Raw genomic sequence first — 25,627 nt, 5'->3', positions numbered from 1 at the left:
AAAATGTAAACAACTGATAAAAATGTCCCCTAAAGTAAATAAGTTGTCATTTAATAAGAATATGTCAATAACTCAATTTTTACAAAAATGTCAGATAGAACTTATAATTCTAAGGTGATGAGTTTACAGAAACAAAATATATGCTTTACTCAACCTAAAAAGTATTATCATTAGATTCAACAAAACCAATAGGGCAACACAAACAGTTTTCAAACTATATCAGTAATCATGGTGCTGTTTAAATATATTTTAGATGCCGTAATCTTCACTTTAGATTTTTTTTATATTCATGTTTATTTCTATAGTGCTTTTACAATGTAGATTGTGTCAAAGTAGCTTAATATAGAAGTTCTAATAAATTGAAATGGTCAGTCCAGTTTTCAGAGCTGAAGTTCAGTTTAGTTCAGTTCAGTGTGGTTAAATTTTCACTGCTGAAAGTACGACCACTGAAGAGCAAATCCATTGATGTGCAACTTTACAAGTGGCGAGAAACAAAATTCACTAATTGATGAAAGTGGAAAAAAAAAAAAAAAACTTGAGAGAAACCAGGCTCAGTTAGACACAACTATTCCTCCTCTGGTATATATCGCATCACATCCATCCATCCATCCATCCATCCATCCATCCATCCATCCATCCATCCATCCATCAATCCATCCATCAATCCATCTATCCCTTCCATAAACAACAACTTAACTTGTGTACATGTCACCCATAGTATACCTTATAGCTCTTTTGTTGTTCTGACTGCTTCTATTGTTTTCTTTAATTTTACTCTTAAGAAGGTTTTAGGTTTAGTAGGTTTGGATATAGTGTGATATAATGGAATTAACTGTAAAGTAATGTAATGGAATTTAATTGAATGAATGAATGAATGAATGAATGAATGAATGAATATATGAATGAATGAATGAATGAATGAATGAATGAATGAATGAATGAAATCCATAAATGCATTACAATCATCATTAAATATTAAAATATGCATATTTCATCACAACTCTCTGAGAAATGTTGTATGGTAATGTATAATTTGGAAATGAATATTTATATGGCAATGTAGATGTGTTTGGTCTTGGCGGCATAGATCTGCTACGCTGCTGCTGTGATTATTAAGGCAGAGAAAGTACTGAGACTTGCTACTGTCAGTATATTCACAGACATGCAGTCTGAAAATACACTGTAACTGCTGCTGCAAACATAATATATGGTACATGCAACCCCAATAACACATCTAAACACAGGTGGATCTAGGGTGGAGGAGATTCCTAGAAAACAACAATGACTATCCATGGCGTAAAACAACACTGAGACATTTAAAAGTGCTGAGAAGCAAACTCATTGCCTGTGTGTGCATAGAGTTTCACGCCAGAACTTTGTATTTTTAAAGTAAACTATATTTATGTGCACATGAATGCGTACACTAAGACACATGTGACAGACGTGTTCGGTGATTACACAACGACTGAAAGAGTCACTTGCAGTTTACAAGGACATGCTATTCTTTTACAAGAAGCCAGTGGCAAGTTAGAGTTACTAGTAAATAGTTGAGCCTGATGATTTAGAGCAGGGGTGCCCAAACCTTTTCTTACAAAGGGCCAAAAATCTAACTTGATTGAGGGCTGTGGGCTGAAGTTAAATATACCAAACTGTATTAGATTATATTTGCTCATTTGTTTACCTATTATTTAAAAATAATTACAAAAAGTTGCTTTAAAACATATGAAATTATAATGCAGTATCATTTTTTAACATTTTATAATCAACTTATAGTGAAAACATAAACAATCCCATTTAGAACACAATGGAGCTCAATACTGAATACACTAGTCGAGCTGCTCCTGCCTTTGTCCTCTATCTGTCAAGTGACAGTTTTTACATTTTAAAAGCCTGTTTCCTATGAAACATTTAATTTTAGTTGTCTTTGTTGTAGCTTCTCAATTAAACAATGAAACAAATGGGTACATTAAATTTGAAATGAAGATCTCTGTTAAAAAAAAAACAAACAAAAAAAAAAAACAATTCGCCACAACCAACTCCTTATCTTTCTCCCTCTCTTTTTAGATGAGATGGCAGGCCAAACCAAAGGTGTCTATGGGCCAACTTTGGCCCTCCTCTGATTTAGAGAAATCACAAGTAAGTGCTGTTTCTTACCTCAGCATCAAAGTTGATGACCAAAACTAACCCTTTTATGGATTTAGACATTATTTTGCAAAGACAATGGCATAATACAGCCACAAAATATGTCACTGTATTATAAATTAGTCATGTGCACATGCTTGTGGTTTAAGTGTTAAACTCAGCCTCTTTCCAAGTATGCATATTCATGTTCCTAAAAAGACAGGAAGCTCCTAAGTGGCCCCAGTGTTTCCGAACCCTTCTCCAGTTTCCAGCACAATCCTTCAACACATCCGCACTGAACAATCCATCCATCCACAACATTCAGAGTATTTCACAGGAGTGTAACATGATGAGGGCAGTGTGCTGTAGTTCTATAGTACAGGAGGTAATCCTCTACATTACTACACAGCTAGAAAGTTACATAAATACATTTATAAGAAGAAGTTTGATTTTGGATTGAAAGCACAGCACAACAAGATGTGACCACACTCACTCTGATAGCAGATCTGGAGATATTCAGCATACAGTCGAGCATGAGCAGGCCACGCATCAATACACTCAACTGATGGCACTGAAATGACAGCATTGATTATGCTTTTCTTACATAACTAAAGTATATACAGTTGAAGTCAGAATTATTAGCCCTCCTGTGATTTTTCTTTCTTTTTTTTTTAAATATTTCTCAAAGATGTTTAACAGAGCAAGAATTTTTTCACAGTATTTCCGATAATAATATTTCTTCTAGAAAAAGTCTAATTTGTTTTATTTCAGTTAGAATAAAGGCTGTTTTTAATAATAATAATAATAATAATAAGTTTACAAGGACAAAGGTTAGGATAAAATAAAAGATAAGATAAAAAACATATATATATATATATATAAAAACATATATATATATATATATATATATATATATATATATATATATATATATATATATATATATAAATGAGTTGTTTTGTAGAAATGCTCCACATTTAAAATAAACTTAAAAAAAAAACAGCATCTCAGTATACAAAGCTTAGATGTTTACTAAGATTATTCTACTATCTATGGAAAAAAAAAAATCGAAATTGAATTCTAAAAAAGAATAACTCGAACCCTAACCTTACTGTAGATGTATACAAAATTTAAACTGTGATCAAGTAACTGTTCTTATTAAATTATACATTGTTATGTTTTGATATTACTAATTCTGGGGAGGTTTTATGTTTTGGAGGTAGCAATAAGAATGTACTGTGAACTACAAACCATTGACATTATATACTCGAACCCTAACCTTACTGTAGATGTATACAAAATTTAAACTGTGATCAAGTAACTGTTCTTATTAAATTATACATTGTTATGTTTTGATATTACTAATTCTGGGGAGGTTTTATGTTTTGGAGGTAGCAATAAGAATGTACTGTGAACTACAAACCATTGACATTATATGCTGAAAAAGTGTGAGATTACCCGATAAATGTATGACTTGCAGATTTAATATTAAAAGCAAGATACAAATTTAAAATACAGAGAATGCTACATTTAATGATGATAAGGATAATGAAATGATGAAGAAATATCTATATTGTCTATATTCTAATAATAGAATATCTATTAGATCTATATTATTTTAGCATTGCAAACTGTATAAAAATTTATTGTAAATTGTAAATGCAATGACCAAACATAAATACTTCTAGCAATAAAATAACAGAAAACAGTTAACATTTCATTAAATAAATATCTTTATTAAAAAAAAAAAAACATACATTACTATTTGTAAATTTTGTGAAAACATATATATATATATATATATATATATATATATATATATATATATATATATATATATATATATATATATATATATGAACATATATAAACATATATATAATGTTTAGTAATGTGTTAAAAAAAAAATCTTCTCTCCGTTAAACAGAAATTGGCGAAAAATAAACAGTGGCTGATAATTTAGGGGGCTACATTTATACATTAAAGTATAAAGTACAATTGAAAATGTTGGAAGGCTAATTCATACTGCAAATATAATAAAAGCTGTTTTTTTTTTCTTGTCAGGAATAAACATTACCTGAAGTTCATTTTGAGTTTTCTACAAGATACAGCTACAGTAGCTCACAGAATGTCTTGTTTTTCCCCTTTTCAAATAATGCCCGGCTGCAAAACAAATTATCATTTAAAAAAAAAAAAACCTCAAGTTCACTTTTCAAGTTGATTATCATTAAATGTTCTTCTTTCAAGAATACCCTCAAAACGATCCACAAGAGAGCAAATGGGAAATACTGCACAACTCATGAGGCCCTCGTCTATTTTTTAATGGCCAGCATCTGCTCTGTACATAAGCCTGAATGTTTTTTTTTTTTTTTTGCTCAATATTGAACTTGAACATCGGAAAGGGAAGGTTGTCATCCTGTAGCCGGAACCTCTTAAACTACACTGACCCTGCTGTCAATCAGTTTAATGGCTTGTCACTCTTCAAATTCACAAGCCAATAAACAACAAGGTCACAAGCATGAGATGCACTTGTCAAGAATGAAACCAACGTGCTTTCAGTGCTCAAAGTGGTCCATAGAAGAACATCTGTGTTTCTAGACGGTGACAAATCATATTACTGAGTGTCAGCGAGGTCTGTATATCTTTAGATACAGGACTTATATTGTCTCTGTTTCCTACAATAGAGCTTTTCGTTCCTAACTAAATCTCCCAGATTCCTGATGAGGGGCTGGAGAGAGCTATGAGAGTTCAGCACTATTTGGGACACGCAGAGCTGAATCGGCTGTTTGCTGCCGGCTAACACTGACAAAAGAACTTACTCTCCAGGAACAGATTATACTCTGTGTGTGTGTGTGTGTGTGTGTGTGTGTGTGTGTGTGTGTGTGTGTGTGTGAGCGCAGGGCAGAGGAACTGCACTTGTGTAAAACAACTGAAACACATGCTGCTGCCCTGTATTCACTTACCGCTATGCAGCCTGCCATTAGAGCAGCCTTTAGTCCTCATCTACTTATTGATTATGTGAGCTTCCAACAAACACCAGTTAAAATCAGCACTTCAGAATGATTTTTAAGAAATCATGTGACACTGAAACTAAAGAAATGATGTGGAGAATTTAGCTGTGACGGCATAGATAAATAATAATAAACTAATAATAAAATAAAATAATAATAAATGAGTAAAAACCGTAAACACGTGTGTACACACATGCACACGCACCATGAGCACACATGCATGCATAAGCAGACACACGTGCACATGATCACGTATGCTACCTGACAAAAGTCTTGTCGATCTCAGTTGTAAGAGCAACAAATAATAACTTGACTTCTAGTTGATCATTTGGAAAAGTGGCAGAAGGTAGATTTTTCCAATGAATCCTCTGTTAAACTGCATCCCAATCAGCACAAAGACTGCAGAAGATCTAATGAAACCAGCATGGACCCAAGATTCTCACAGATATCAGTCAAGTTTGGTAAAGGAAGAATCATGGTTTGGGGTTACAATCAGTATGGGGGCATGCGAGACAACTGCAAAGTGGATGGCAACACCAACAGCCTGAGGTATCAAGACATTTGAGCATTCCTTCTCATGCTTCAGCCGCCACATCAAAGTTCCTGAAAGCAAAAAAAGTCAAGGTGCTCCAGTATTGGCCAGCCCAGTCACCAGATGTAAACATTATTGAGCATGTCTGGGGTAAGATGAAGAAAGTGGCACTGAAAATGAATCCAAAGAATTTTGATGAACTCTGGGAGTCCTGCAAGAATGCTATCTTTGCCATTACAGATGACTTTATTAATGAGTCATTGCAGATATGCAGTTGTTCAAGCTCATGGGAGTCAAACACAATATTAATTCTTTTTCCACTGCACCATGACTTTATATTCTATACTGTTCATTATTTCTGTTAAGTGAAAAGACTTTTGTCTCAGCAAAGTCCGACCTTACTGTCCTGATTAAATAATAAAAAATCAAGGTATGATCATATTTTATTTGGGTAAAATAAGCATAATTTAGAGGCCTTTGCCTTTCAGATAAGTCACTTCTGGTACCAAATGATCAACTAGAAGTCAAGTTATTATTTGTTGTTCCTAAAACTTGAATAGGTCACATTACTTCGGGCAGGTAGTCTTCTTGTGTACATGGTTTATGAGGACACTTTACAAGTGTAATGTTTTTTATAAAGTATAACCTGCATATTATAAGCATGTAATTCATTTTTTTGGGGCTTTTAATCTTGGATAATAGACTGTAGTATATTTACTCGAATAACTAGCACACTTTTTTTTACTTGGTCTTAAAATTAGGCTCATTACACACAGTTTTGGTTTATGATGCAAGGAAAATAAACATCTTTCAATGTACATTAGCTGTCTTGAAAATCTTTAATATCACAATTATCTTAATCATGTACTTACACAAACAATTACACAAAGGTTTCCCAACATAAACTAAACTTTTGATGGACTGCATGTAATCATGAGTTTGTGGTGCTCTTTTCAACACTTGCCAGAGAAAGCATATGCTTTCTTTTTCACTGAATGTTATGTGATTGTGTATTTGTTTGTTTATTTCCCTGCACGCATACATTAACCAATTTATACATACAACATATAAACATTTCATACATTTTTAACATAAATAAAACCATTTTAATGAGGATCTATAGAGATCTTGTTATAAAAATTCAAATAAGACAACAAACAATGTATATTCATTATTTACGTCCAATGAACACAAATAGCCAGACAAGACCACTTTAGCACCTTTTTGTTAAATTACTTGTGCATCAATAAACATTTAATTATGATTGGATAAGTACTATCTTCTTTATTTTTGTCAGTTATACTGTGTAAACAGCATAAATCTCAACTCTCAATCAAAACTGTTTATTGAGAGCTCCACAGGGTCAATATACTTGGACAGGCTGCCAAACCTTTGGTCACCCATGTCAATACCAAATGTCAGTTTTAATTGTGCCATCAGCAAAAATCTTGGGCCGTGGACAATGTGAAACATGTACTGTTCTCTGATGAGTCCACGTTCACTGTTCTCCCACATCTAGGAGAATATGGAGAAGCCCAAAATAATCATTCCACCCTGACTGTTGTATGCCTAGAGTGAAGCAGTGGATCAGTGATGGTTTTGGGTTGCAATATCATGGCATTCCCAAGGCCCAATATTTGTGCTAAATGGGTATGTCACTGCCAAGGACTACCATTCTTGAGGACCATATAGCCACAACGTTTAAAAAATTGTAGCATGCACCAATACACATGGTGTATACACAACATGACTGGTGACAGGGTAGTTTTATGATCATGAAAGTAAAGTTGAACATCTCCAATGTCCTACACAATCACCAGATCTAAATATTATTGAGCCAGTTTAGGGTGTTTTAGAGGAGCTGGTCAGGAAACGATTTACACCATTAGCATCAAGTAGTGACCTGCCCAATATTCTGCAAGTATATATTTAGTATATATATATATATATATATAGTATGTAAATATATAGTATATTATAGTATATATATATATATATATATATAGTATGTAAATATATAGTATATTATAGTATATATATATATATATATATATATATATATATATATATATATATATATATATATATATATATATAGTATGTAAATATATAGTATATTATAGTATATATATATATATATATATATATATATATATATATATATATATATATATATATATATATATAGTATGTAAATATATAGTATATTATAGTATATATATATATATATATATATATATATATATATATATATATATATATATATATATATATATATATATATATATATATATATATATATATATATATATATATATATATATATATATATATATATATATATATATTAACAAAGGTTCCTATTTAGGCGAAATTCTGTAAAAAATATTAATATATTTATGAATATTAATATAGTAATATTATTACAATTTATTAATATTAGAATTATAATTTTATGTTTTTTCTTGATTTAAATAATGAATTGTTAAATGGATAGTCAATATTTTAAATATGTATGCACCTGTACACACACTATTTAAAAAAATAAAAATAAAAAGGGTCTTATTTAAGTAAAATACAGTAAAAATACTAGCATTGCAGTAATGTTATAATATTTATTAATACTACAATTATAATTTAGAATATTTTCCTTGATTTAAATAGTGAATTGTTAAATGGATGTTCAATATTGTAAATATTTAACATTTTGACCAACAGTATTCCAGTCTCCAGTTTCATGCTATTGAGAAATCTTTCTAATATGCAGATTTAATGTTTAATTAAATGCATCTTTGCTGAATTAAGCATTGAGTCCTTTAAAAAATCAAAACATTTTTGAACAGTAGTGTGTGATTGACTGAAATGTGAAGTCTAACACCCACCAGTTAATATTAACATAATTAACCGTGTTTACAGCATGTACAATTTTGAAGTCCATTATAGTGCCTGGGATGATAGTAATGGGCTGGGCCATAATAGGAATTACGCCAAAAGGGATCGACTAAAACATTTGTAAGGTCAGTGAGCCCCTTAATGATGTCCTAGAAGAGTTTATTTTGAGCGGGTGTTGACGAGGTCCCATGCAAATGTTGATTTGTGAGTGAGGGAGAAAAACGGCCTCCACCAGAAGAAGAGCAGGAGAGACGGGTGGGGGAGCGAGACGTCAAACATACGAAAGCTGAATATTTGACAGCTGAAACCATCATTGACCTTCTAGGGGGCTTTAGCCGCCTGTAGGGGTTGAGCAGTTGAGAATAATCCTTCCCCTGTCAATTGTCACTCAAGCTCAGCAATAACACAAGCTATCATCCAGCTTAGCCTTTCCCCAATTTAGAGAGAGAGAGAGAGAGAGAGAGACGGTGAGAGAAAGAGACTGAGAGGAAGATCAGAAAAGATGGAGAGAGTTGAAGAAATCGCTAAATGAACCAGCAGCCATGAAATTCCCCCTCCGTTCGAGAAAGCAGATCAAACGTTTGCTGGCAGATTTGCTTAATTAAGTGTCCTTGAGCTGTGTTGATGTGAAAAGCCTTCACTTTTACACCTTACTTCGAAAATCAAAGACCCAAACCAATCAGAATCCAGATCGCGGGCAGGGAAGCAGCCAATCAGCACAGAGAGATGAGGATGGCCGGACGGGAAGTGATTATGAACTCATAATGATGCTGAACTCTATGACAGCTCTCAATTACATCTAATGATTACTGCGACGAGGGACACAAAGCAAAAGTGCAAAGACATAAGCTTACAGACCTCTCGATGAACCGCGGCTAGGAAATGGCCATTGCCTGTTGCTCTTAAGCCATCTATTATATGCTTGATATTTCAGATTATTTATACATCAGATTAGTGTGCCTTTGCATTGTGTGGAAGGTTATGGAAATGTCCCGACATGACATCTGGACAGATTGACAACGGTAAAGACAAAGTTGACAGCTTTGGCTTTTACTCTAATCTGGCTTTTATATTGTGCCGTCGTTCCGTTCAGAGATTTAAGTTCAAAGTGTGGCGATACAGACAGCAAGGAAAATAAACAGATTATGGCTAAAAGGGCAGGAAAAGCTTCTCATTAGAACGACAAAATCAGCTGAGTTGGAAAACATCAGGATCAAATGCATTGTGCTGTGAGAGAGGTCACCGCACTCGCTGTCGTGTTTTCTAACTGCGCATGGCTTTCAAGGGGAAAAGAATTGTTTTCGAGCTCTTTAGAGTTCACGTTCGGCTGGATGTTTGATGACTGCCCTTGCCTGACATAAGTGGAGCCTGGTTAAAGTGCTCCTCTAAGAACACTTTAATTATCAAACTGAAAGAAATCATAATGACAAAGAATGAAACTGGCATCACTCAATTCTCAATTCAGTGGGTTTCTCAAAAGTATTGACTTCTGTACCAGTTGATACTGGAATTTAACAGTTGAGCACATTCTTAAACGCTGCTGATTGGCTACACAGCAAAATCCTCTGAATAAAAAAGGGCAAACAGGTTGATAAAAAGAAAAGCTGCTGCTTGTGGAGTTGCCTGATATTTTGAGAGATTCAATGTATTATATCCCTGCTGAAAAATCCAGCTTAAATTAGCCTAGGCTGATTGGCTGGTTTCAGCTGTTTGACCAGCCGGGTTTTAGAGGGGTTTTGGCCACTTCCAGGCTGGATTCCAGCCATTTCTAGCCTGGTTTTAGCTAGACAAGCTAGGAGATGACCAGCTAAAACCAGCTTGAGCAGCCTAGCCAGGCTGGGCGCCCAGCCAAAACCAGCTATGTCCAGCTTAAACCAGGCTAATCAAGCTGGTTTTAGATGGTTTTAGCTGGTCACTTTCCAGCCTGACCAGCTAAAACCAGGCTAGAAATGACTGTAAACCAGCCTGGAAGTGGCCAAAACCCCTCTAAAACCAGCCTGGTTGACCAGCTAAAACCATCCTAGGCTGGTTTGAGCTGGATTTTTCAGCAGGGATTTTAGCTGATTTCATCTGAAGCTGCGGTCACATTAGAGTTTGAGAATGTGATATTCTGTCATGCTGCGCTGCGAAAAGGGGCAGGATTAAACAAGCTTATTAGACTTTTAAAAAAGCGAGCAATTGCTCCAAGCTTTACATTTTAAACCAGAGATGTCATGTTTTGATCCTCGATTGGTCTCACGCAGTCAAGTGATGCGATTTTGTTGATCAGAGTTCACAAAACTTGAACTTTACACCGCAGCAACCTGCGAAACTTGACGCATGACCCTGCGTTTCCGGTCTGACGCATTCGCGTGCGTATGAATGGAAGTCTATGGGAGGAAAAGCCCAGTGTGACCGCAGCTTAAGGCTGTGATTGAAGTTAGATAGACTTGTGTTTCTCTTCTGTGTTTCTGCTTATTAACAGCAGGTGTTCATCATCAGTGCTCAATCATCACCTAATTAATCCTTTCATTGTATTATTGGCTGTTTCTCAATTGCAAGAACGCAAAGAACAGACTTGCATTCATATGAAGACCGGTCTTGCCAGGTGTCCTCAGAAGAACGAACTCGGGAGGGTGCGAGAACACATAACGCATTCTGTGACAAATGAAATGCTGCTTTCTTCTTGATGGTCAGATGACCTTCACACGTTTTTATTCATAGAGCGATTGTTTTTCCCTATTTCACAATACACACTATGAATAAAGACTTTAAAAATATACGCTGCACAATACAAATTAAAACAAATTTTAACAAATAAACAACCTTAACTTGTTTATGCCTTTATTAAATTTTAATGGCGATTACTTTTATTGTCTCATTTAGGGAGACCTCTGAGGTAAATAGGTTTTATCTCTGAACTTTAATAATAAATCTATATAAAATGCTATTCTTCCCACATCCAGTCGCAATACGTTCTGGGACTTCTAGAGTGAGTTCGGTGCTCAAGTCTGCATTGGTGCGTCCTCGATATCAAGAACACATCTGGGAACTTTCACACAACCTCTGTTCTTGCGGTCTTAAAAATTGTGTGTTCACTTAATCAACAAATATGACTGTGATTGGCCATGAAGGTCAACGGTTAACCAGTCTTCACCACTATTCACTAAATGCAAACTGATTCACGGACCCCAGAGTGTTTCGAAGACACATCAAAATGTAAATACATTAGCGGAACACTCATATGTCAGCTAATACAGTGGTTCCCAATCTTGTCAGTCCGCGACCCCCAAAATAACAATGCCAGTGACTCGCGACCCCCAATATCCTTTAAGGTGATTATAAATATATAAACCTTGCAAACCCAAAATAGCTCACACACACCAATAGGCCCAAGTCTATTAGTTCAATTTTGGGGAACACCACTTGGAGATCATCCTCTATGTTCATTTGTGGCCTGTATTTCATTTAAATGTACGTGAGCACTGTAAAGGTGCCATGAAATCAATCGGCTGCATCTGACCCTATGCTGTGTCTTTAATCTATTGTGATAGGACCCCATGGGTCGCAACTCAATGGATCCATTTACTCACACTTAATTGGATCTAAACTTTTTCTTTTTTTTCCTGTTTAACACAAAACAAGATATAATAAAGAATTTTTCAAAATCAGGTTTAGAACAAGCAAAGTGTAAACAAATCATCACATATTTTTTGGGTGAACTATCCCTTTAAAAATATTCACCTAAAATTTACTGTTAATTTATTCACCCTCACAGTATCCAAGTTGTGCATTACATGTGTGTGTAAATTCTTCTTTTTTTTTTACTTTCTGACACTCAAAGAGTACTAACAACTGACTTTCGTTATATGAATCGCAAATTCCTCCAACACCTAGGGCCCTATCATACACCCGGCACAATGTGGCGCAAGGCGCAGCTCAATAGTCTTTTGCTAGTTTGAGCTTAGCGCAAGAGTCGTTTTGAGGCGTTCCGCTACGCTGTTTAAATAGCAAATGCATTAGCGCTCATATGTGCGCCCATAGGCGTCCTGGTCTCAAAAGGAAGGCGTTCTGAGGCGGACCGCTGGCGCGTTGCTATTTTGAGAAACTTAAATAGATTTTTCATTAAACCAAAACAAACCCGGTCTAAACTCCAGGGCAGAGTTGCGCCTCGCTTACACACTGCTTAATACGCACAAGAAAGCAATAGGCAAATATCTTTACATATGAAAACATTTTAATATTAAGGATATATATATATAGGATATAATAAGAATAGATATAGGATATAAATATAAAGGATTAAAACATTACAAAACATATTATTTTCTAGCCTATATAAATATGAAAAATCACTGCATTTATGTCTTCTTCATCTCTGGACGCTTTTTCAGTTCATTCATAACAATTTGCTTTTGTATAAAGTTATTATTATTAGCAGTATTATTTATTGTATCCATATTTATATTTGTTTTATTAAAAACAAGCTTAGATTTGCCCACCTGCAGGTTTTAGACCATATGGGGCAAAGCATATTATATTAGGATATAACTCAGGTTTTTAAACACACTTCGTTATTGTTGTTCATTTATTCATTTGCTGGAAATTAGAACTGAATTTAGAAATAGTTTTGAAATGAATATTTGCGCTTAACAAACGCAATTAATTATTTATAGACTAATTGATGCCTGTGCGTAAAGGTTTCTCTATCCAAGAGCGAAAGTGAAAGTAGATCCATTATCTCTCATTCTCACGCAGTAGATGCTCTGTTTAACAGTTTTCTGTTAAAAAAACTGTTAACTGTTTGCTTGTAAAATGCTCAGTTTTTCCACTTAGACTTACTTTACGTCCTGTAAATAGCAAATGTGCTTGGCGCGATGCAGCTGCCTCTTAAAGGGAATGGGAGATGAGACTCTAATTGGTTTATTCTCAAAACACACCTATAACTCATTAGCAAAATAAACTCAACCCTTTTAGACCATGCGCCACGGCGCAAAGCGGATTTTCCCGTACTTAAACTAGCAAAAATGCTTTCTGACACGCCCTGAAAGCGTTTGCGCCCTGTGTTTTGCGCTCTACGCATGGACCGTCAAAATAGAGCCCCTAGACTGCAGCTCTGCGCAGGAAGTTTGGTTAGAGGAGAAATGATCATGCCCAACTGAGCCTGGTTTCTCTTAAGGATTTTTTCCCCTTCACTTTCATCAATTGGTGAAGTTTTGTTCCTCGCCACTGTCGCTACTGGCATTTTAACAACACATTTAAATTTCTGGGAAAACTATCTCTAGCAAGCTAAAGATTTTAAACACTAAAGACACCAACAAATGAGTTTTCATTTGAAGATTTACAGACATCTTATATTACTGTGAAAGTTTTTAAAATGTTCCAAGCATGTGGCCAACTGAAAACCAATGATCCAGCTTTCCCCTGATGTGTGCTGCCAAGAACATTTGTCTGTATGAAGTCCTCTTTTTGTCTCCCTATAAACCCGTGATAAAATGATGGAATAAAAACAGAACAGAAACTTCATTGATGCCATAAAATTTCAGCTATGCTGTTACTTGCTGCCATAGCAACAGAAACAATCTGAATTCCTGGAAAGTAATTATTCTGACCACCAGCAAATCTAAAAAAAGGGTCAACATACACTGCCATATCTCTGGGATGCTGGTTTAAATAATGATTTTACTACATGTTATTTGTTATACGTTTTTAAATTATTTATTCTTGTAATAGAAAAGCAATTGTGCTTTCTCCAGCAACAGTAAGAACTGCAGTTAATTAAATACAATACCAAGGCAAACCCATTCTGCATCTTTTAATCAGTTTAATGCTGAAAAACAAGCAAAATGTTCATGTCACAATATCTATGAGAAGTATGAAAATGTACAGAGTGTACAACATGAGCACATCTAGACATTTAAAGCATGCTCTTCTTTAAGAAAGCAAGCATCATTCCTAAATAAACAAATGACTTAAACAACAAATCTGTATTCATGTTCAGAACTCACAGAAAATGAATGCACTAAGAGTATTGGGGGGGGGGGGATGAAATCAAAGAGAAGTTCGAAGACCCCTCTTTTGTTATTCTGATGTGCTATTTCGGGACCAGAGCTGCCATATCACAGCATAATGTACTTGTGTTTCGAATAACGTTAATTTGTTTTCTTAATACATGAGGCTGCTCCCTACAATGTGGTATTTATTTTGTGTTTAGTTAAACACAGTCCTTGATGAGCTATTCCCAAAGGCTGGGGCTGCAGTTGTTTGTACTAGTGCATAAAATCCTTGAATTAGCGTGGGCTCAAGGGTGTGTGCTTTTCCCCAGATTGTGGCTATGGAGTGTGTGTACACAGAGACCGCAACAGCCACCTCCATGTAGAAAATGAATCAGTTTAATGGCTCTCAGAGGCAACTCCAAAAAATCTTTTTATTCCTCTTCATAACAATTTTTCTCCTTTTACATTTTTGAAAAGCACTAGGTTATTAAGTGTGTCGTTTCTTTTGCACAGCGCTGCATATTTCCGCCTTAAAAATAAGTAAAGCATTGACACATAAATGATTGCCGGTTAAAAGGCCATTAGAGTCAGTGTGGAGCTGGAAGGACCTACAATGACACAAGAAAAGAAAAAAAGACACATCCCAAGAGCCTGCCACTTATCATCCCATCACTCTTATATATTAATAACAGCACATTGAGTTACTCTAATTGGACTGGATGTTTTACATCCTTGGGCTGATAGTGAAAGACATTACCAGATATTCTTGGAAATTGTAAAAAGAGTAAGTGATTCTCAGGCGCCTCGAGCTGTCTTTTTGCAGAGGACTCGAAGGTAGTGACCTAGAAGTTCTGCCAAGGGGGAAGACCAGCGATCAGACAGGAAACGGCCATGTGGCATTCTGTGTTCATTCAGTGTCAACACCTTGTTTGTTCTCTAGATTTGACCGATGTTCTCTTGCCTGGCTGAGTTTGAGAAAGTCAATGGGAAAGATGACCACAGCTTTTAAAGCATGAAGCTCGAGTGTACAGTATAGGAGAGAGACTGACTGAAAGAGGATCTCTTTCCATAAATGGGTAATCTCGATCAGTGGTTCCCCAACCTTGTTAACTTGCAGCCGACTAAAACAAAAATGTAAAGTTGAAGCCAGAATTATTAGCCCCCCTGATTTATTAGCCCCATGTTTATTTTTCCCCCTCAATTTCTGTTTAACAGAGATTTCCTCAGAACATTTCTAAACATTGATTTATTTTATCTTTGACATGATAACAGTAAATAATATTTTACTTGATATTTTTCAAGAGACTTCTATAAAGTGACATTTAAAGGCTTAACTAGATTAATTAGGTTAACAAGGCAGGATAGGGTAATTAGACAAGTTATGGTACAACGATGGCTTGTTCTGTAGACTATCGAAAAACGATTGGCTTGAAGGGGCTAATCATTTTGTCCCTAAAATTGTGTTTAATTGCTTTTATTTATGCATTAACCTGACTAGCTAAAATATATTTTGCTTTCATGTGCATTTGTCCCTTTGTGTTTTGTTGTTCGGTTGTTCTGTCATTGATTAGTGTTATTTTTTTTTATTTTTTTTTTTATTTTATATTATAATTTTTTATATATATTGTATTTTATATGTATATTATATTGTAGTGTATTGAATTGTTTTTTTTTCTGTATTTTGTTGCAGCAAAAAGCACATAAATAAACGTTTAAAAAATTTTAAAAAATAAATAAAAAATAAAATAAATTATAAAATAAATAAGACTTTTTCCAGAAGAAAAAATATTATCAGACATACTGTAAAAAATTCCCTTTGTCTGTTAAACATTATTTGGGAAATATTTAAAAAAGAAAAAAAAAATCAAAGGGAAGCTAATAATTCTGACTTCAACTGTATGTTTCCAGGACACACTGAAATTTTTAATTGAAGCTGCTATTTGTAAAGGGGATGGTAACTTATTTAGCAACCATGTACAGTACCAGGGAGAGCGGGTTCAGACTAGATCTGCACAGGGCAGATTTTGATCTGCAAAATTGTAGTTTTGCCCCGCCACCGCACATGTTTGTGTTCAATTTGAGCAAATACAAATGCGACTTTGTTGATGGAAACCACAACGCATGTGCCGCGTTTCACTGGACAAAATGCTTCCACCAAAACAGGCACATGCATGAGAAATTTGATTACTTCTGAGTGAAAGGGTCTTAATATATTGAGTTAGATGAATATCAATTCATATGCCTTATGTATTTAAATTTTTATGTATTAAATTTTTTTAATTTTAAGCACCCACAACCCAAACAATATTTACCAGAACCAGCATTTACCTATCAAAATGTGTGGTGGTTGCACTGGTTTCTTTGAGTGTGGGTCTCTAGTTCACACATGCAGTCAAAATTGGCAAAGCCATGCATGCACTGTAGCTGTTATGAAATTAATTGGTGAAATCAAATAGCAACAATTTATTATTTTTTCTTTACATCTTTACATATATTTGTTATATGTTATGTATATATGTTAAGTCTATTAATAACAACTGGCGGCCACCCTGTAATACCACCATGGGCCACTGGGGGCCCACAGGTTGAAAACAACGAATCTAGAAAATCAATCCCATAATCCATGAAATTGTCTTTTTATCCAATTTCATTTGCTTGATCATTGTCTATGTAGGTTTTGGTTACATTTTTTGTTATCGGATGTAAAAATGCATCTTCATGAAATGCAAACGGTGCCGTGTGAACGCGATAAACAGAAGCTAATAATTCTGACTTCAACTGTATGTTTCCAGGACACACTGAAATTTTTAATTGAAGCTGCTATTTGTAAAGGGGATGGTAACTTATTTAGCAACCATGTACAGTACCAGGGAGAGCGGGTTCAGACTAGATCTGCACAGGGCAGATTTTGATCTGCAAAATTGTAGTTTTGCCCCGCCACCGCACATGTTTGTGTTCAATTTGAGCAAATACAAATGCGACTTTGTTGATGGAAACCACAACGCATGTGCCGCGTTTCACTGGACAAAATGCTTCCACCAAAACAGGCACATGCATGAGAAATTTGATTACTTCTGAGTGAAAGGGTCTTAATATATTGAGTTAGATGAATATCAATTCATATGCCTTATGTATTTAAATTTTTATGTATTAAATTTTTTTAATTTTAAGCACCCACAACCCAAACAATATTTACCAGAACCAGCATTTACCTATCAAAATGTGTGGTGGTTGCACTGGTTTCTTTGAGTGTGGGTCTCTAGTTCACACATGCAGTCAAAATTGGCAAAGCCATGCATGCACTGTAGCTGTTATGAAATTAATTGGTGAAATCAAATAGCAACAATTTATTATTTTTTCTTTACATCTTTACATATATTTGTTATATGTTATGTATATATGTTAAGTCTATTAATAACAACTGGCGGCCACCCTGTAATACCACCATGGGCCACTGGGGGCCCACAGGTTGAAAACAACGAATCTAGAAAATCAATCCCATAATCCATGAAATTGTCTTTTTATCCAATTTCATTTGCTTGATCATTGTCTATGTAGGTTTTGGTTACATTTTTTGTTATCGGATGTAAAAATGCATCTTCATGAAATGCAAACGGTGCCGTGTGAACGCGATAAACAGAACTTATTATAATCTTCAGCAGTAAACCGGTGACCTGTCCTATTTCTAAACAATCATGTCACTTTGACATTTAGGACAAATGGATGCTTCTTGATGCGGTCTACATTTATGTGCAACCTCAAAAACTTACACATATGTTTGACTGTAGTTTCTGGGTAAAATGAATGCTATGGGACATGATGATACCTAAAAAAACTTTGTTCCTTTTCACACTAATGAAATTTACAGACATATTATTGACAAAATGCACAACACCAAATAAATGAACTAAATCACACAAATGACTAGGTCAACTGACAAACCACACCTTCTCTGAAAAATATAACAAAATGTACCCTGAATAATGTATTGGCAAAAATGTAGACAGCCCCTATTAGTAGATTATCATCGGAAATGTACCAGAATCAACGTATTCTAAGTTTCTCAAAAATGTAGGCTGATGCATCTCCAGTGAGTTGTGGGCAAAAGGATATTCAACTGGAAACTGGTCGAGAACACTTACAAAAATGCTTGTTTTATAAATTCAAATGTTAATAATCAATAGGAAGCCTTTGCTCTTTATGAACACCCCTAAGCACTTCTAAGCATTCAAAAGACTTCTACAACTGTTGGACGCTTTCTCAATCTTTCTTCACAAAAGCCTCTAGTTGTTGAAGACTGAATGGCTTCCTAGCCCTAACTGAGGACTTAATTGAGTTCAGATCAGGGTTATAACTAGCATTCATTTTTCCAAGAGGTATGCATAATTTTCAGCAAAACTGTAAATATTTGTACACATATGGTGCAATATATTCTTTCTATATATGTAACCAGCCATTTAATTAATTTAATGCATTTTTTGGTACAATGGAATTATTTTGAGTTATTTTCCTCATTAAGGCCATTAAGAACATAGTCTTTTTTTTTTTTCTTTTTATTATTTTATTCATTTGGCTTTTTGCTTCAAATGATTACTGCTATGTTGTGATTCTCCTAATATTTGGTGGTTTTGGCTAATGGATTATGATGTTTTAAAAATTAATTGTTTTACTAAATGAGGATGAGAATATGATGAGAATGAGAATAAACCGCTTACTAAAAACACATTCTATTGATGGTTTTCAGTCACATGACCTGTGCAGAGAACTGGCGGGAAATAAACTATGGGCCATACACTGGGATCTCCATAGAAATGCAGCACAATGGCTCATATTTCCATCTGTTTTAAGCTATACTGTACGAATATTTGGATCACAAATCAACAAATTAAAACAGAGATATGATTACAAACTGTGAATTGTTGGCACTTGCAACCCATATTTTGCACCGGCAGCTGTTTTCGGTCATTTAAAATCATCATGCCCCTATCAGAGCTCCAATTACACAATGTTTACATTTATCTTGTGGATATTCCTCAAATATGTAGTCACTGGCGACAGTGTTAAGTGTCTGCTTTTATATTTTAAGGCCTTTTTTTTGGCTTAGATTAATGTTTGCTGCAAGGGAAAATCTATTCATTCACTTTTGCCATTTATAGATTGACTTTGCATTTCAATTTACAATTAACTTGCAAATTAGAAAATAAACTGTTTAGACCTTTTTATTGGCTGCTGCATGGAGGGCGCTATAGCGACCAGCGTCTTCCGCTAGAATGTTCAGAACTTCCGTTTACAGAGTTTACAACTAGTTATTTGCAAAAATGGGTTTCAATAGCGTTTTAAGTGGATTACGGAGTGTTTTTGTGACCAAAAACTTTGAAAAGTGTGTGTTAAAGCCATTAGAATCTGTTCAAGCACGAGAGAAAAACATTCTCCCACGTGTCTTCCGTCAGATATATAGTGTGTGTGTGTGTGTGTGTGTTCCTGACCTATTACCTGTTAGCTCATCGGCTCTTAAATTCAGACACACACATATACAGAACACACACAACATTCACTGCATTATAGAGCAAACCAGATTACTGGCTTTAAATTTAACAGGTATAAGTCATGCAATTTCCAAAAATGACCAATAAAAGTGCATTACCGACGAAGTAAATTACATTTGTTTAGGTTGGTTAGACAGTATATTTGAAAAAAGAAAGAAACTGTTCACTTTAGCGATGGCAAGGCTCCATTAAAACCGCACAAAGATGCAGTCTGATGGTAATGTTAAATGACTCGCAGCAGTTGTTTTCCATCACATTAGATCACATTTTTTTTAATAATCAATCCAGGAGGTGGCGCTGATCGACAACAGAATTAGTTAAAAGACATTAAAAACATGTAAAATAGATAAAAACTATCGTGCCAAAGCTGTCAAAATGTCACTGTTTACACGCATCAGCTTCTGACCGGAGGTGCTTAGCATTCTCCTTGCGCATACACACAAAGCATAATGGGTAATTTTGCGTTCTAAGAAAAAGTTTTAAATTTGAGGGATACAAAAGAAAAAAAAACAATGGTCCCAATGTATTTTCTGTTTTACATTTTTAATTTCTATTGCTTCTGAATATCCAAAAAGAGCCACATATTGATAAATAATGTTATAATAGAATATTAAATTGCCTCTTGTTAAAGTTATGAAATAGATTGATAGCAAGCAGGAATAGTTATGGGCCAATGGTATGACCACATTGACATGGTCTATAAAAACCATACAAATGTACTGACAGTTATTCACCTTATTCTTTGCGTACGAGCATGCGCAGCCATTTGAATTTTATCGGCTTGAGACTTCCGGTCTCATTCACTTCCATTCATTTTTAGATGCTAAAAGCAGCTTATTTTGCTGCTGCTTGTTGCAAACTGACATTTTCTTGTTATATGATTCTGTTTTGTCTGTATAAAAATGCAGACACTTGTTTTGTAGAGCAAGTAGTTTGACTGTTTTCTGCAAGTATATTATTCCTAGTGATTTCTCCCATAGGCAGCTAAATCGGAAGTTCTCAAACAATCGCAAAAATGGGCGGACTTCCGCATTGAAGAATAAGGTCAATAGATATCATAGATTGTTATCGGTCAATGATGTTACTCTTCAGCATAAATGCATACATTTCTCCTTTCTGGCTGTTCTTTCTATGAGGAACTTCTCATCGGTCAGTAATGGTACATCTTACTGCACAACAATTATCCATGTGTATTAGCTTTTTGGCTAAAACAAAGATAAATCACTCAACCTGTGACTTGATGGTCAGCAGGAGACAATAGTGTTTTGCCCACCAGGGGGGTGTTCCCATAATGGTGTTGCGTCACATGAAAACTGTAAATTGCACACCATTCATCAACAGTCTCATGGTATAAAGGGTTTAGAGACATTCAGCAAATGACCCATTCCAGCCAACCAAATCCAGTATTCAGAAAGAAAATGGTACAAATTTGTGGCCTCGTGTTTGAAAACCCCAAATGGGCACATCATCGAGCATGAACAATCATATAGCCAAACCTTGGACCAATACCATACTGGTCGAAAGTCTACTAGACGAATAAGACTAAAGAGACCAGCTACTGTAAACTGACAAAAAGTCAAAAAACAAATATAAATCTTTTCTGAAAGGCATCCTCTTTTCTGCTTCAATAAATAATAAGTTGCAACAAGATGTCAAATGGGAAGAAATAAGCAGAGGGAGTGAAAGTGAGAGAGAGGAAAAGGAAAAGGAGTGAGAGATGTGTGAATGTGTGAGGTAAGATACGATAAACATTCAGCTTTTATTCAGACAAATAGAGTCAGAAAGTGTAAAGCCCCACAGAGAAGCAGCATTAACAATTCATAAAGGTTAAAATAACTGTTTATTCTGAAGATTTCAATAAAGAATGCAAAGAAACTCCCTATTGTATTGCTATCCGAAGCAATTAAATCATAAACACTAAGTAAAGTAGTGTACACATATACACTGTACTGCTTATAAGCCACTTACACTCACTCAAAGTCTTTAACACACATACACACACAAACACACATCTTTGTAAAATGCGAAACCGAGTTCTTGGTGGGTTTCTGTGACACTAACGCAAGCTGTTTCTCTAAATGAGCTGTTATGACTGAGCAAAGATTCAAGGTTTAATTTTAAATACGAGCATGTTTTGTATGCTAACCAGCCTTTGAAAATGCTCTCGCTCTCTAATGCACAATCAATAAATCATAAAATACACAAGCTACAAGTTTAAATACACAATCACAAGACACAAACACAGATAATTAATTACCACATATGTATTATTCATTCATACACACACAAACAACACACACAGACACACACTTTCAAAGCATTTTCATGAATTTTTCAACGTGCAAAGAATAAGGATAGCTGTGTGTTTGTGTGTCTTTCCTATTGCAGAAAAATGATCAGAACATTAAGAAATTTCTAGATCACTTCTGTCTCCCAAAAACAATCAGATCCTTAATCTGTGTTCAGACCTTTAAACCTTATAATGCATTTGAAGAACATAACTGGTCCTATTTAAATAAGAAAACAAAAACACACAAATAAATGAATATGATGTTGAATATGACAAATATGAGACTGGTGTTCACACATTGTATAACATCAAAACATAACATCTTAATAGGACTATTTTGGTTTCATCTGACCATTAAGCCAGTCCTAAAACCAAGTTTTTGGCAAGTTTTACACTCCCATATACAGGCCAATGCAATGGGTCCAGAGAGAAAAATAAATGTGGTTAACCAGATTGAATGTGCACTTGTAGTAGCTCCAAGGGCAATTGAAATACAGACAAGTACAGGCTACTTTACTCTTTGGGATATGAGATATGTGCTTAAAAGTATAGTTAAGAAAACTACACTAATAATAATAGCAGTGGCACAGTGGTTCGCACTGTTGACTCACAGCAAGAAGGTCGCTGATTCGAGTGCCGGCTGGGCCTGGCATTCCTGTGTGGAGTTTGCATGTTCTCCCCGTGTTTGCGTGGGTTTCCTCTTAGTGCTCCAGTTTTCCCCACAGTCCAAGAACTGCGCTATAGGTGAATTGAATAAACTAAACTTACCATAGTGTATGAGTGTGATTGTGAATGAGTGCGTTTAGGTGTTTCCCAATACTGGATTCTGGCTAAAAGGGCATTTGCTGTGTAAAACATATGCTGGAATAGTTGGTGGCTCATTCCACTATGGTGACCTCTGAAATAAAGACTATGCTGAAGGAAAATAAATAAATGAATAATAATAATAATTAGGGGTGTCAAAATTGATTGTTTCTTTTGGTGATGTGATGCAGATGCGGACAATTCGGTATCGGTTCAGTAATAATCATAACCGGTTATTGTGTACTGATGTCATTTATCTCAAATGCGCTTTGTCGCGGTTGCTTACTATGGCAAGGGAGGCAAGCGCGAGTATTTACAACACTCCAACTACTTAAAAAAAAACACAGAAACTGTGCACAATTTCACTGCGTGTGTGTTTGCTGGACAGTCTTTCACTGACACTTACAGCAGAAGCTTCTATTTCACTCTTATGGAGGAAATGAAAGTAAACTCCATTTCTCTCTCTCTCACTGAGGCCAATTTGACCTGCTGGTGTGACTTTCCTCTCCTCTCAGCTGTTACAGTTTCAGGATACAGACACGAGCCCGTGTCTGCAGAGCGAGTTTTCTCCTCCGCGTCTGTCATGGATTAGCCGTGATCGCCGCTGCCGTTTATCAGTCTCACTCATCAGTGAACAGCGCCAGCGCGTAAAAGCCAATCGCAGCCCTTTCTGTTAAGGGTGTGACCAATCATAGGGGTGTAAGAAAGAACCCACTAGACAAGGCTCGGAAAGCGAGTGGGATATTTATATTTGCTTATTTGTTATAAATGCTCATGTTGTTCTGTGCATTTACTTGTACTTTTTGTAACTTACTTAAATTGTATTTCAAACAGTATACAACTATAAATATATTTATACATTTCAATAAAAGAATTGCTGTGCTATGAAGAAGATATTAAATTGTGTATGGAAAGCATTGTCAATGCACCGTGATGCACCGAGATAACTGAATCGAATCGCTGACATGATAATTGTAACTGAATTGAACAGTGAGACCAGTGTAGGTTCACACCTCTAATAATAATAATAATAATAATAATAATAATAATAATAATAATAATAATAATAATAATATAATAGTGATGCAGTGGCGCAGTAGTTAGTTCTGTTGCCTCACAGCAAGAAGGTCACTGGTTCGAGCCTCGGCTGGGTCAGTTGGTGTTTCTGTGTGGAGTTTGCATGTTCTCCCTGCGCTCGCGTGGGTTTCCTCTGCGTGCTCCGGTTTCCCCCACAGTCCAAAGACATGCGGTACAGGTGAATTGAGTAAAGCTAAAATTGTCGTAGTGTATGTGTGTGAATGAGTTCATACCGCTGTGGTGACGCCAGATTAATAAAGCGTGAAAATAAAATGAATGAATGAATGAATGAATGAATGAATGAATGTATGAATGAATGAAAAATAGTAATAATAATTTAAACCCTTACTAAACACATACTTCTGTTAAATACAAAAAAAGACAGTTTGAAGATTGATAGACATCCATAACAGGAAAAAAACTAAATTCTTCAAAATACCCTATTTTGTATTTAACAGATGAAACTCAAACCAATTTGGGACAAGTGGAGAGTTGGGGAATTATGATTTTTTTGTTTTTGGGTTAATTATCTCTACACCAAACAATATGTCAAAATATTGGCATGTGTTCATGTTTACAGTCAGTCTTGTTTGTTTTATTGAAAGCTCAGAATTATTGTATATTTAATTCATGTCAAGAAGAATATGCTGTGTTTTATTTTATACCATTTGATTACTTGATTCAATTTAGTCATACTCTTTTTAATGTTATAGACCCTTAAGAATCGTAGATTGCAGTGAACAGGACACTACCACAATTTTTGTTTTCTTGTTTTTTTGCTATCCAATTTGCTCAAATAGCAAAAGAAACGCTTGATGACTTTCAAAAAAGATTGATAAGCGCCATCAGAACCATTTTTTTTATTTGATCCAAAGAGGATATAATACACAGTATAGTTTCTAAATGTACATACTGCATGTTAATGTTAATAAAAATAAAAACTTTTGAGGATTTATGATGCTGATGACTGTTAAATGTGTGAAAAGGGTCTGATGTAATACCATATTTATTATTTTTCATTTTTGACTGTATCAACTTGATGTTGTTTGCTCATGTTGACATTTCTCTAAAACAAATTAAAGGATTGGAACCATTTTCGAGTCTATTAACACGTTTAAGTCCTTAAGTGCTTATTATTATAAGTATATTATTATTATTATAGGTATAATATTATAATATTAGTCATTCGTTCGTTCATTCATTCATTCATTTTTTTCTTTATTAATCTGTGATTGCCACAGCGGAATGAACCGCCAACTTATCCAGCACATGTTTTTACAGAGTAGATGCCCCTCTACAGTAGCTGCAACCCATCACTGGAAAACACACATGCACTCTCATTCACCCACATACACTATGAAATTTTTTGCTTACCCAAT

At 35.0% G+C, this 25,627-nt stretch overlaps 1 protein-coding gene across 16 annotated transcripts in view; it reads right to left on the bottom strand.

The window, feature by feature from the left end:
- lpp (LIM domain containing preferred translocation partner in lipoma) overlaps positions 1-25,627 on the bottom strand; it is a 482,039-nt gene that overhangs the window by 105,721 nt on the left and 350,691 nt on the right.

This window comes from Danio rerio, chromosome 6 (assembly GCF_052040795.2).
Source record: "Danio rerio strain M-AB ecotype USA chromosome 6, GRCz13ab, whole genome shotgun sequence".
NCBI classification, from domain to species: Eukaryota; Metazoa; Chordata; class Actinopteri; order Cypriniformes; family Danionidae; genus Danio; species Danio rerio.
The sequence above is the reverse complement of the archived record's forward strand: the minus strand, read 5'-3'. Positions and strand labels throughout refer to the sequence as shown.